This window comes from Lepidothrix coronata, unplaced genomic scaffold (genome assembly GCF_001604755.1).
Source record: "Lepidothrix coronata isolate B3197 unplaced genomic scaffold, Lepidothrix_coronata-1.0 Scaffold6, whole genome shotgun sequence".
Classification (NCBI taxonomy): Eukaryota; Metazoa; Chordata; class Aves; order Passeriformes; family Pipridae; genus Lepidothrix; species Lepidothrix coronata.
The window spans coordinates 11,144,688-11,157,505 of NW_016690186.1; the positions used below are offsets into that span (position 1 = coordinate 11,144,688).

General features: G+C 35.4%; 1 protein-coding gene across 15 annotated transcripts in view; it reads right to left on the reverse strand.

Moving 5' to 3' along the window:
* DLGAP1 (DLG associated protein 1) overlaps nt 1-12,818 on the reverse strand; it is a 418,553-nt gene that overhangs the window by 267,711 nt on the left and 138,024 nt on the right. For 12 of the 15 annotated variants that reach the window (XM_017832733.1, XM_017832741.1, XM_017832697.1 and 9 more), the window contains one exon: nt 2,711-2,821. The gene's annotated coding sequence lies outside the window, so the exon portion shown is untranslated. The remainder of the gene's footprint in view (nt 1-2,710; nt 2,822-12,818) is intronic. The other 3 variants (XM_017832746.1, XM_017832684.1, XM_017832679.1) reach the window with 1 other exon arrangement.

Below are 12,818 nucleotides of genomic sequence, written 5' to 3' on the forward strand. Positions count from 1 at the left end.
CCTTGAACAAAAGAGTAACATTATATTCACAGAATCACGGATTATTCTGACTTGGGAGTGACTCGCAAAGATCATCGAGTCCAACTCGATATTGACAATATATTTCTTATGAAAATAAATGGACCACACCCTGTTCTTTCTGATAAATGTATCTCTGATCAAAATACCTTCTTCAATGCCATAATGGTTTTTATTGTATTCCTTTGTTAAGAGATTTCTTATGCCCCTACCTTGCATCTGTTTGCCCTAAGCAAAAAGTTACCTTTACAGAAGGGCAATAAATTGACAGCAAGCTTCACAGAAACTGGTGTTTCTTCTGAAAAGGATCTATATCCTCAAGAGAGTTCTTAGTTTTGGTCATTTTGTCCATTCAGATTATTCTAACATGAATGGGGTTTTTTTTTGCGTAGTTCTAACAGTGTATTTACAATAAAAAAATCACTTCCTTCTACATTTTCCAATACAATCTTCTGTATTGAAAAAGTTCCACTACACATCTTCTCCCAACACTCAGGTAAAAAAATGTTTATCCAAGACATGATACCTTTGCTTCTTGTTGATATATGAGGAGTATGTGTGTCTGTACATGTCTACAAATACCTATCTAAAATATTAAATACCATATCTAAAACTAGGTGGATCAACTAAATAGGTGGACTCTACAAAACATCATAAGAAGAATCAAATTTAATCATATAACTAATCACAGGGTTACTTCTAAGTCATTAAAAAAGGAAAACATCTATATTGAGGTGAACTCAAGTAAAAGTATAGGCAAAAAATGGTACATGACATTGCTGGAAAGCAACTGTCATGATACATCTGAACTGACAGCATGCATTTTGGCATTTCCTAATTTTTGCAGAGGTGACTGCACAGCAGTAATGACATTCTTACTGCATCATTCTTAACTTCCTTGACCCTTCAAAAAGACACATGCCCAAATTCAGGAGCATAGGTACAAAAGCCAAAACTCAGCACAGCCACAAGAAACTTAACTCTGGGAATGCTGCAGGTATCCATTTTACCCAAAACACTAGGAAGTGAGGGGATAGGGTTTATTTTTTGTCTGTATGACAATACATAATAATTGATATAAATATACATAAGTGATAAGTAAATGTATTACTGAGAAAAACAAAGTCCTAAGTTAAAAATCCAACTTCTACTTGGGAAAAAAATCATACCACTGCAAACATTATGTCATCATTTCAGTAAAGTTTTAGACTTTTATAGAAGGCCAACCTGAGGCAAAGGTAGCTGAATTGTTCTAACTATTTCACATTATCAGAAAATGAACACCAGTTCCAAGTCCTATTCTGCAAAGAAAATGTATCACTTTTTCTAGTGATACATAGAAATATATACCTCTAATATATAAATACATGCATGTATACTGCATATATAACATGCAGAATCATATATAACATGTAGAATCATATATACATATATATATATAAAGTATAATGAGTCACCATGGATACAATTTTATGGCAATGAAAATGTTGCAGCACACTGCTATTTTCTCCTCTTAAGGTAAGTTTTCTAAAATACAAAGCAATTGTTATTGTTGGATAATTAGATAACGTTCTAATTGTAAAAAATTATAAAGTGGGGTATCCATTGAATTTTTTTCCATGTAAATGGAAAACAATGAAAAAAAGATCACTCTGGAGTGATACAAAGAGTATTCCTTAGATGTAAAACATTTAATTAAGTATCTTAAACTCATGCTCCACACAGGGAAATTTAAAAACTGAAGCACAGTATCATACCTAACATAATATACCCATAACCAAATATATGATTAATTTAACATTACAGTTAAATTCCTTCTAGCTAAACTGTAAAGAGTCATGTCATAGTTCCAAGAGTTACTCTTAAAATCATATCAAATCATGAGCAGAATGACCAGCCTTTTAAAAAGACATACAAAAAACTCTCCCTGTTTCTAGTGTATATATCTTAAGTCTGCCATGTGGTAATAAGGAAACAGGGCGTGGAATTGATTTTAATTTGTTTTGATATGATTAGCTTTGGGAAATGCCAATAGTTCACTATATGTAGATGTTTCATTGCTATTCCAGTTGTGTCCAAGAAACTAGAGGTCGGCTTATCTTCAGTATGTCTATCAGTTCAGCTCTTAATGTAAAGAAGAAACCAGACCAAACAGAAAAAAAAGCAAATAAAAATAGCTGTGGAAACTGCAGAAAAGGAAGTTCTTTCCTTACCAGAACTTCTCCAGGTCCTTTCAATGTTGCTTCAAAGATGATTGTCTTCGATACTTCATTTTTGGCTCTGATCTATCCCTTTTCTTATACTCCTCTAGGCCAAATCAATCCTTTCCTCTTATATTCCCTACACTCTCTCCACAGGTATGGTACAGCTAGCTCTGTGGGGCTCTACTCAACATTTAAGTTTATAAGCTACATTTTTATGTTCATGTTAGACTTGTGAAAATCATTCACCACAACATTCAAAGACACCTGATATTAACACTGTCCTCGGCTGGCATAACTAGGTAAGTACAAAGATGAGTTATCGTGTATATATAATTTTCTAGGCTGCCTTCATTTCCATTAAAGCAGTTGAAAATTTGCAATCATTTGGCTTCCTGCCTTTGCAGGAAGCAAATCTGGAGAAAAAAGAATAAAAGTGATGCAGAGACAGATCAAGGAGAATGATCAGAGAATAAGAAGAAAGGACTCACCTCCTTTAGTCAGTTTTCCATTTTAGTTTGTTTCAACAGTTAAAGAGGGAAGAGATTTTTCACACACTCTTTAATTCGGATGTCAGTTCCAATATTTGATGCTCGGCTGTTCTGAAACAGAATCAAAGTGTAGCAGTTAAAACTACTAGCCTGAAACAAGATAAAATTATTAACATGGCAAGGACCTATGTATTCATTAAAAATCACAGCAATATTGAGAGGTTTTATATCAATGTTCCACGGCAAGGTTTTCACATGGTACCACACTCCCCTTCTTGCAAGAAAAAAGCACAAAAAAAGAGATTGTAAAATGTTGCATTTGTGGTGCCACCTCAAATGTTTTACTCTTTCCGCGCAATGCTGAAGAGTTTGTCTGTTCTTTTACACAAAGATGCAAGGCCTAGGGATTGCTCAGTAAATCTCTGCAAGCTCACCTCTCCCCCGTTCTCACCCTTCTACAACCTTTTCTCACACTACATAAGCACCGTAGAGTCCTTCTGCCTCTGTCTGGAAAAGCAGAGGAGAATGGTGAGAAAACTTGAACAACTACCCAGCTATATAAACAGTGCTTCCCCACCAGCGTTTGATGGGCAGTGGACAAAATTGCAATGGCAAGTCACTGCACATTAAAATATATGAATTTTTAAAATTATATAAACTGAAAATACTTATTTCCAAGCCATTTTCTCTCTCTTGTAAGGAAAATGATATATATGTTTTTCCCTTTTATTTCTCCAGTACTACTTACTGAGACTAACAGAAATAAATGGCTTTCCTCTGTGTTCTATATTTGTGCTATATGAGTCATCGCACTATTTCAAGTTTTGTTTCTCATCACCTAAAGGTCTAGCCTATTTTATTCAGTCTTTTTTTTAATGTGAACAATTGGTAAGTACAAGCCAGAATAAGCATGAATATTTTGTCTTGTAAATGCAGTTAACATCACAAATCGAACTTTTATTTTAAAGCATATTAAAGGAGGAAAAAAAATGTGGCTAAGGGTGTTTTGATACTAGTCTTGGACTATACTGAAGATTTATCACTACAATAGCTTGTTTGATATGTTCCTAAGTTATTTTAATCTCTTGATGCTCATTCAAAGAAATACCTTTACACATCACAGTTAACTATTGGGATCAGTTGTCATAAAAAACAAGTAAAAATTTTCAGAGCAAAAATAACCTGCAAATATTACAAACTCATGCTTACAAAACCGGAAGATACTAACCCAGTCAGAGTCTGATGTCCCACTTCCCGTTGGTTAGAAAACTTCCTTAAATGAATTCCTTTGGAAGTGGGATGCACATCTTAGTAAAAAGCTTTGGGTTGAAATTGTTTCAAGTAACTGCTAAGAGGACAGGAACTGCCTTTATATGCAGAAGGAGTTTATTTCTGGGAATTCTTTGACCTCTAAAGCACCTGGGGCTTTACGGCAGTGAAAGAGATGAAGGCTGCAGCCTCCCCTTTGTTACTGTCTTTATATTTACTATGAGCCCTGTTTCCAAGATGAACTAAATTTTGACACTGGTTCAGAGTCTCTGGAATTAATGTTAGGATAGAAACACATTCCACCAGTACTCCAATGACAGCACTTTGTGTAGAGATAGCTTGGAGGGCCTGCCTCTCCCCTGAGGTATATAACTATCTTTAGTGTATTTCTTCTTAATTCTAGAATCAAATTTCTAGTTCCTTCTGTACAGTTGGTCTTCCTTGGTTGACTGTGCAGGTTTTTCTGTCAGAAGGGGTAGAAAAATATGTTTAAAATGGAAAAATGGGATGATAAAATTATCAGACTGGCAGTGGGACCAAGAGAGAGTACAGAACCAGAAACTGCTTTTAAATTATCTCAGAAATGCACAGATTTCCTGTTGACAGGATGTCTTTTGAGAAAGGCTTTAATTTGACTACAATATTGACTACATCATAACCATTTCAGATTTTCTGTGAGAGTATAAAATTGAAAGGGTTGTAAGAACTTCTCTGAACTCATTGAAACTCCCATGTTTGAAGATTTGCTTGAGAACCTTGCTGAAGCTGGGCTCAGATGGATTTCACTCAGCTGACAACGTTTGCTTGGATAAGAGAAATTTTAACTTGTCAGATGTATTTAGTGATGACAGAGACACTGAAGCCTGGCAATGTAAAGACATCACCTGTATCACACTAGTGTTAAGCACACTGTAAGCTACTGCCTAACGTGTAAAAAAGATAAAATTTGAGAAGAATGTGTAAGTATATATGATTAGAGTTTTCAGAAATAGTCACGGACTAGTGTGCTTCAAGCTCTGTACTACACATGGTACTACCCATGTCAACAGCCCAAACTAAATCAATATATTATAATAGTTTTAAAATTTGTTTAATTCTTCATCCATTTTGCTTTTATTCCTTCTTATTTATGTATGTCTATGCATGCTAGCCTTCTTTGCCCACTTCCCTATATTTTATTTAATCTTGAGATACACCCAGAAAAGGTTCACACAACAGGAAGATGGTGACAGTACCGTCTTGCAGATGCAGAATGAATTCTGCATGAGGGACAATGAATAGGGTAAGACTATAAAAAAAGAGAAAATTGAATCATGGGAGATTATGAAAGCATGATGACTGGCATGGAGAGGGTTAGTGACGTTATTTTTTTCAGATTTTTTTCTTCATTCTGCCCAGTGCAAGAGCTAGAGGGCATGAAAAGAAGCTGGTTAGGAGTAAAATTCATAATAAGAAAGAAAGCTGAACAAATAAACAAAGTGGGGTGATCCTTTCTGCAACGTGCAGTTGTGCTGTGGAACTGCTGCATCAAGGAGGTCGTGGACATCAAATCACACTTTCAAGAGAAGTCTGGAAAAGTGTGGGAAAATTAAATCCCCTGAATTTAGGTAACTATAAAAGTTCAGAAACATCTAACTCAGAAAGAACCAAAGTTCAGGACATCCAGAGTCTATGAGCATTTGTTTGCCAAGTTCTTATATTCTTTCTTTTGATCCCTGACGCATGAAACAGGGCATGGGACAAAAATAATTTCGAAGTTGACATTGCAGCCATTTTTATTTTTTTTTTATTTTGTTTTAGCTAGATTTGGTTAAAAAGAAACCTGAAAAAAGTGTGGAAAAGAACAGGAAAAAAAGAATAACCCGGAACAGGTACCCAGGGAGGCTGTGGCATCTCCATTGTGGGAGATACTGAACACAGTAAAACAAGGCACTCAGCAACTTGATGACTGCCTGTAATTCCTTTCTATGTAAATTATTCTGCAAATCTGTAATTCTAAGAAATAGACTATAATTATGTCTGTACCTCTCCTGTGCAGAATACCAATTCACAGTGTAACCATTATCATGAAACTAAATTTCAGCGCCAAAATGAAGGGCAGGTCTCCAAGTGTTTTATTACACAGTAAACCATTTGATTTCTCTTCTACATGATGCTTCTTTACACTCCTGGTGTTCTTCTGGTATGAACAATTTTTCATTAACAAATATATACTCTAAAGGAAATGGGTCACATTTTTATCTGATATTTTTACTTTCACTTTCCCCCCCCCACTTCTCATATTTTTATTAAGTAATTCAGTCAAAGTGCATGACTATCCATTTTTCTGTATGCAATATCAAGATACTGACCTACTTTAACAACTGAAACCTGTTCCATTACAAATGTGTACTTTGAAGGGCTTTATATATACTGTAACCTTTCAATGAAGGTATGTATCTAGGGTGACAAATGGCAGTTAACACCTCTGATGTTGACAAGAGGCCTCTTTCAGAGCATAATTTAGTGCATATTAAGCCACTAGCATCAACAACTTTTTACTTTTTCAGAAATAGGCAGGAACCTCGTGTATTTGCAAATTTTAGCAAAATAATAATAAAGAAATTAGGACTGCCTAGTAACTACAGGCAAACAAACTTCTAAAAATTTAATTACAAGCATACTAGCATAGTAATAATGGGAATATCATAAAGCTTAGCAATGAACACAAAACTCAACCTTCTTACTATATAGCCAAGACTGCAATATCACACACACTTACTGAACCTCATTGGTAAAATTAACAGTCTCCCTCAGACAATTAAAAATCATGCTGAGTACTCAGCCACAGTAAATTACAAATATAATTAAGTAAATAATAAGAAAGCCCAAGTCCCTACTTAAATATGCTGCCAATTCAGCTAATCCAAGCACAGCAAATATTAATGCAATACTTCAATGTCTACAGCTCAGCTCCTGATCTACGGTAATAATAACACATTAAGATTTTGTCCATACTCAGAGCAAATCACTTATTTTCCCCAAGACATCAAGAGCACCATGTTACCATAATAAACTGCTCATATCTTCCATCATCCTGCCAGGGAAGGCGGGCTGAGAAGTTGAGCACGTTTAGTCTGATTGTATTTGGCACTACTTATAGTGACACAGTCTTTTGACTATACTTCACTCTAAACTGAAAAGAAGCCAACCTGAAGCTGTTTAACGATAAAGGATTAAAATCAATGCCAATTAAAAGGCTCTGCAAAATGTGATTTTTAATTACGCTACTTTAGGAAGTGACTAGACAATCACTATTGGCATTCCCTTGTTTCTGTATCCAAAGCACAAACAATTTATACCCTGGAAAAAACTTCTGATTTCAGCAGCTAGCACATCAATGAGAAAAAGTTTAAAGTTCTGAATTAGTGATAACTACTATGCAAGAAATGAAATGTGTCTAAAATTATGTTGACAGCACATCACTTTCCAATAATATGCACTAGTGTTGATATTCACTGGTATCTGTTTACAAGCTCACAGAGAAAGGATTAAATAAAATTTAATTAATTCAAACTTAAATATGTATTTATATCACTCTACAGCAGTGTGTGAATGGCAGACATTTCACCGTCTCACCGCAGTTGTATTATTCTCAGCCCAACCTCATAAATATTAATTGCTTTTGAAACTGAGTTATAAGTCTGTACATGAGATAAAGGAAAAATCCCAAGCACAGGCTTTCCCTCAACATCAATCCACAGGAGGAATAAAATATTCTTTATGAAATGTTCCTGCATCAGCACCGGTGGGAAGTTCTGCAGTCTATTCTAGTTGGAGGTAAATGGTTTTAATTTGCTCTTCATTGTAACTGAAAGAATCAGTTATATAAAGCCTTAATATTTCCAAATCTGGTTTTAGTAAGAAGCTTTCACAGCTCCTTACCCAAGATTGCCCCACTGTGAGATTTTCATGCTATGTGCATGAAGAATTTGGCTCTGAAGCAGGCAGAAAACTATAAACAGAGGCAAATTAAAAAAAAAAAATGAACCCCCCAATTTTCTGTATCCACCACCCCTCTGAGAAGCCTATGTATATTAAACAGAAATAGTTACAAAATACTAAACTAACAACTGTGCTAAAGGGTTGAGAGAAAGAAAAAATTCTGATTGCAACCAGTGAGAGAGCAAAGAAAGAAAGGTCACACCTCTCACTCCTACAGCTGCTGCATTACTCCTGTGGATAACCGCTCACCCTACCTTGCTCGTGTCTGACTGACACAGGTACTTCCAGTGAGCTGAAACTCTCGCTCCATACTGACTGTGGAGGAAGAGCCAAGCAGCTAACACAAACAGCCTTGCAGCTGCTGCAAAGAGGTCAACAAAGAATGAGACATGTCTAGACCTAGCAAAGTGGCATCTGGCACGTATGCACTATTATCTCAGTTTCACACAGAATCACAGAATCAATTAGGTTGGAAAAGACCACTGAGATCATCGAGTCCAACCTATGACCTAACACTCCACTTCAACTAGACCATGGCACTAACTGTCACCTCCAGTCTTTTCTTAAACATGTCCACGGGCAGTGACTCCACACCCCCCTGGGGTGCTCAATCACTCTTTCTGTGCAGAACTTCTTCCTAAAGTCCAGCCTATACCTCCCCCGGTGCAGCTTAAGACTGTATCCCCTTGCCTGGGAGAAGAAACCGATCCCCACCTGCCTATGACCTCCTTTCAGGTTAGTCATGAGCAATGGAAGAAAACACATAAAAAAGTCTCATGAAATTTGTAGAGCACATTAAAAGGTCAGTCAGTCGGTACTTTGCTCCTAAGTAAGGAAGGAAATGAGGCAAAAATTTTAGCCCATGATTATTACATATAAAATAATTTTAGTCTGAAGTACTGAATAGAGACCCATTAATCCAATCCCTCTTATCTGATACTTGCATATATGGATAAATATTTATTCACACCACATATGTGAGGGAACTTTCTGCATTGCACCTGCATATTCAAGTGAAATGTTACAAAAAAACCCCAAATACAATCTTTTTCTTTCACATACTGTTATACATTCTATGGAATTTATGACTAAAATATCTGTACATCACAGAAGTGCTTGTAACACAACACAGGTTTAAAAACATCTGTACCTCAAATAACATTTCCACTAGTGTATAATAATCCTTCACAAATTACACTGGTCTCCATTTTTCTCACAGTCTTTACATTGCATCAATTCACCCTTACTTCTGTAGGTAGCAAAGCAAGAATTACCATGTTTTTAAACTGCTCTAAGTTTTCATCTCTCTCTTCCTCAAAATAATGATAGGTAATAGAAGACAGGAAACAAAAAACATGGTTTACTCTTTTTCATGGTATACAGTGAAAAGTACACAATTTCAAAGTACATCTTCTGGAACCTGCATATGAATTTTAAACATGTCCAGCTCATGTTTTTATTGCATGAAGTCCTACTCCTGCAATCATCAAAATTCCCTTTGCTTTGAAATGCTGAAAAACTGCTTCCAGCCTAAATAGCAATCATGAGGCATTTGAGCAGTTTTTGATACTGAACAAAAAAATGGCATCCAGCTGTTGCAGGGAGAAATTCTCAATTACACAGTTGGTTGAAAATGTGCTGCGTAGTTAAGAACTCTACTTGTGCAGCACTATTAGGAATCTGAAAACAGGGGGATACTTTGATAATCTAGTCATAATTTTTCATAAAGGTTACATTTCTAGTAACACAAATGAATCTGTGTAACAGACCATCTGTCAAAATATTTAAGAGCACATTTATTTCTCTTTATCATTTCCTGGTGAAAAAAAGTCCTCTCTCTTTTTCTTCATGTGGTCCACTTTCACAGTGCTTTGGAGCCAAAACTAAACCTCGCTGTATATGATATATATATTTATACAAATATATGTATATATATCCTCTGCATATGTATATAAAGCCTCTGTGTGTGACAGAGATTTTCCCTGAAAATTTTCATCTGGCTAGGTACTGGTTTTTGCATACAGTGCACCGTTTTTTTTGTTCAGTCATCATCCATTGGCTATACTTAAAGTCAGACCTTCAAACCTGCTGAACAGGGCTCTGAATATTATATTGGATGTGGAAAAAAGAAGCTGTCAACAGAAAATTCATTATCTTTCCATCATGCTACACTGGGTGGTAAAATGAGAAAAGTTTGCTCCTGCATGAATTCCCACCAAACTGAACTGTCTTTGTTAGTCAAGTCATGGCAGGGGTTATGTCGTGCACAAATAAGCATTCCTTTTGTTGGCAGAGAAATAGCCTTTTTTTTTTTTTTTTAAATCAGCATTAATCATGTATTTTTCCATCTTGTCAAGTTGAGAACAAAAGACCTAAGCAAGTTCGAACTACCTTGTCAATAGAGATGATTCAGAAGTCTGCAAATTAGGCTTAAATTATGGCAAGTATATGTATGTATATGCAAGTTCCTAGTGTACATAAGCAAGTCAAAAATTACAGTTTACAAAGTTTATTTTTGTTAGCTGTAAATTATTTGTTATTTTTTCTAAAAAAAAACCAAAAAAACACCTAACAGACAATACTGCCAGGTTGACCCTAACAAAGATTTTTCTCTTTATTTTGTGCTACTGAGCAAGGCGTATCAAGACAATTTCACGGAATCATGAATGTGGTACCTTAGTCCCAGGAGTTTGCTGCTGGCCTATCACTGTTCACACTGGCTGCCTATATTGCTGTTGATTTGAATGGGACCATAGGATGAAGTAAAAAGCCTTTTAAAAATTCCACACAATTTAATCGGGTTTATTATATCTAACTAGACAAGCCTTGGTTTTCAATTACATTTTACTGTGACAAAATTGAAAAAAAAATCACCTATTCAGGAGAACTTTTATACATATTTTTTTTGATTACAGATTTCACAGAGTACCAGTAAGCAAGAGAATTGTACAAGGACAAAGAGAGAACACAACTCCTGTAACTGTGTGTTGTTTTTTGCTTAATTCCTTTATTAACTGTTTGATTAGTTAGTTTGCGCAGTACCTAGGAAATGTAAAGCAGTAGTAAGTGCTAATTAATCATTTATATAACATAAAACTACTGTAGTAAATTGTACAAACATAGCAAAAAAAAAAAAAGAACTGCATAATGATGAAGAATGAAGCCTACGATGCTGACAAACTTCCTTCATTAGGAAAAACAAAGCAGGAAAGCAGTCATAGGCAGCAAACAGTAGGCTGTAGCTGCAGAAAGCCTGCTTCATGAGGAGCAACAGAAGCAAGAGATGAGGTGAATGAATGATACTAAAAGCACTGCCCAACTGCTTGTATTAAGGAGAACATACGGTGGAAAAGAAGCAGAACTGCAAGGGAAAAATGACAGTTTCATTGAATTGCAAATGAGAGGTAATAATTTCAACATCCACTGGGACAGACTACTTCTATGTGTTATTATAAGCTCTGGTGGATGCTGCTTTAAACCAATTAATAAGAGGAACCACTTGATGGAACAGCATCTAGTGCAGTAAGTTTGGAAGTGGAAAGGTGCTTCTGCTAGTGCTTTCTGGTGACCTAATGAACCTGCTCTAACTGGAACAGCAGTTTCTGCTGTCAGAACAACTTAAAAGCTGAGTGATAAAGAGGAGACAGCATTTATCACTTCTTCCAAGTCCAAAATCATGCATAAATGGATGAAGCAAATGGAACAGAGTACCTAGTGAGGGAAAAAAAGCAGGAAAAATCATCTACTGATATGAAACACACAGAAAGGACAGAGAGATCTGCTGCTCTAAGATTCAAGCTATTTTGAGTTCTATGAAAACACCTGCAATGGATGAGAAGAAAAAAAGCCTACACATCATTTATGTCAAAAGTTAAACACTTGATAGTTAACAAGAAAGAAAGAATAAAAAAGAAAGAAAGGAAAAGGAAGCAAGGAAGGAAGAAAAAAGAAAGAAAGAAAGAAAAAGTTAAAGTATTCCACAGGTGAAAACAAAAATACTTCTGTGACTTTCAAAGTTATGCAATGAGTAATAATGATAGTTTAAATGTACAGCTAGATGTTAAAAGGTAAAACTAATAGGAGAAAAGATGAAAAATCAAGTTAACATATGCATCATCATAAATAATAATATTCACGGTATTAAATACTATTATTTTTATGATAAAAAAGTTTTCCATATGATACTAAAGAAAGATTTAGTGTAACTTCATGAGAAGATGCATTTCACTTCCTTATTTTTTGATTGGTTTATTTGCTTCAGCCTGGCAATATACACAAAACAGTCTGCAGAGATGATTTAGTAGCACAACATATAAGTGTTTTTTTACCTTGCTTTAAATATAGAGAATGCTGAAAATTCCGACGGATGCATATATTAAGATGGAAAGAAGCCAAAACCATTTTGCAATTCCATTGTTAAATTTGTCTAATAACGCCCAAAATGTCCATCAGAGTTCATCTACAATTTTCAATTAATTTGCTCTGGCACGTTATTATCTCTTTTTGTATTTCATTCTTGTTATCTTGTTCTACTGAGTCTTCCTTTTCCTAGTTTGGGGAATTTCAATTTTTTATTATTTATTACGTTCTCTTTCAGATCTAGTGCTAAGGCAAGCAAGGATAAACCTTTCTAGGTACCCTGTATTTTATACTGTTTACCATAATTAGAGCCAAGTACCCAGGAATCAGTTTTATTATCCTGGAAGGCATTATGAGCACCCTCTTTCTATGGTGAATCTTAAAATGAGATGTAAATCAGAGTTTTAACTTAATGGTCATGGAATGTAGGAAAAATCAGTTAATAAGTTGAAACCCTCAGTGGAAGTGCCAGGTCCTCAGCACCAACTGCTTCAGT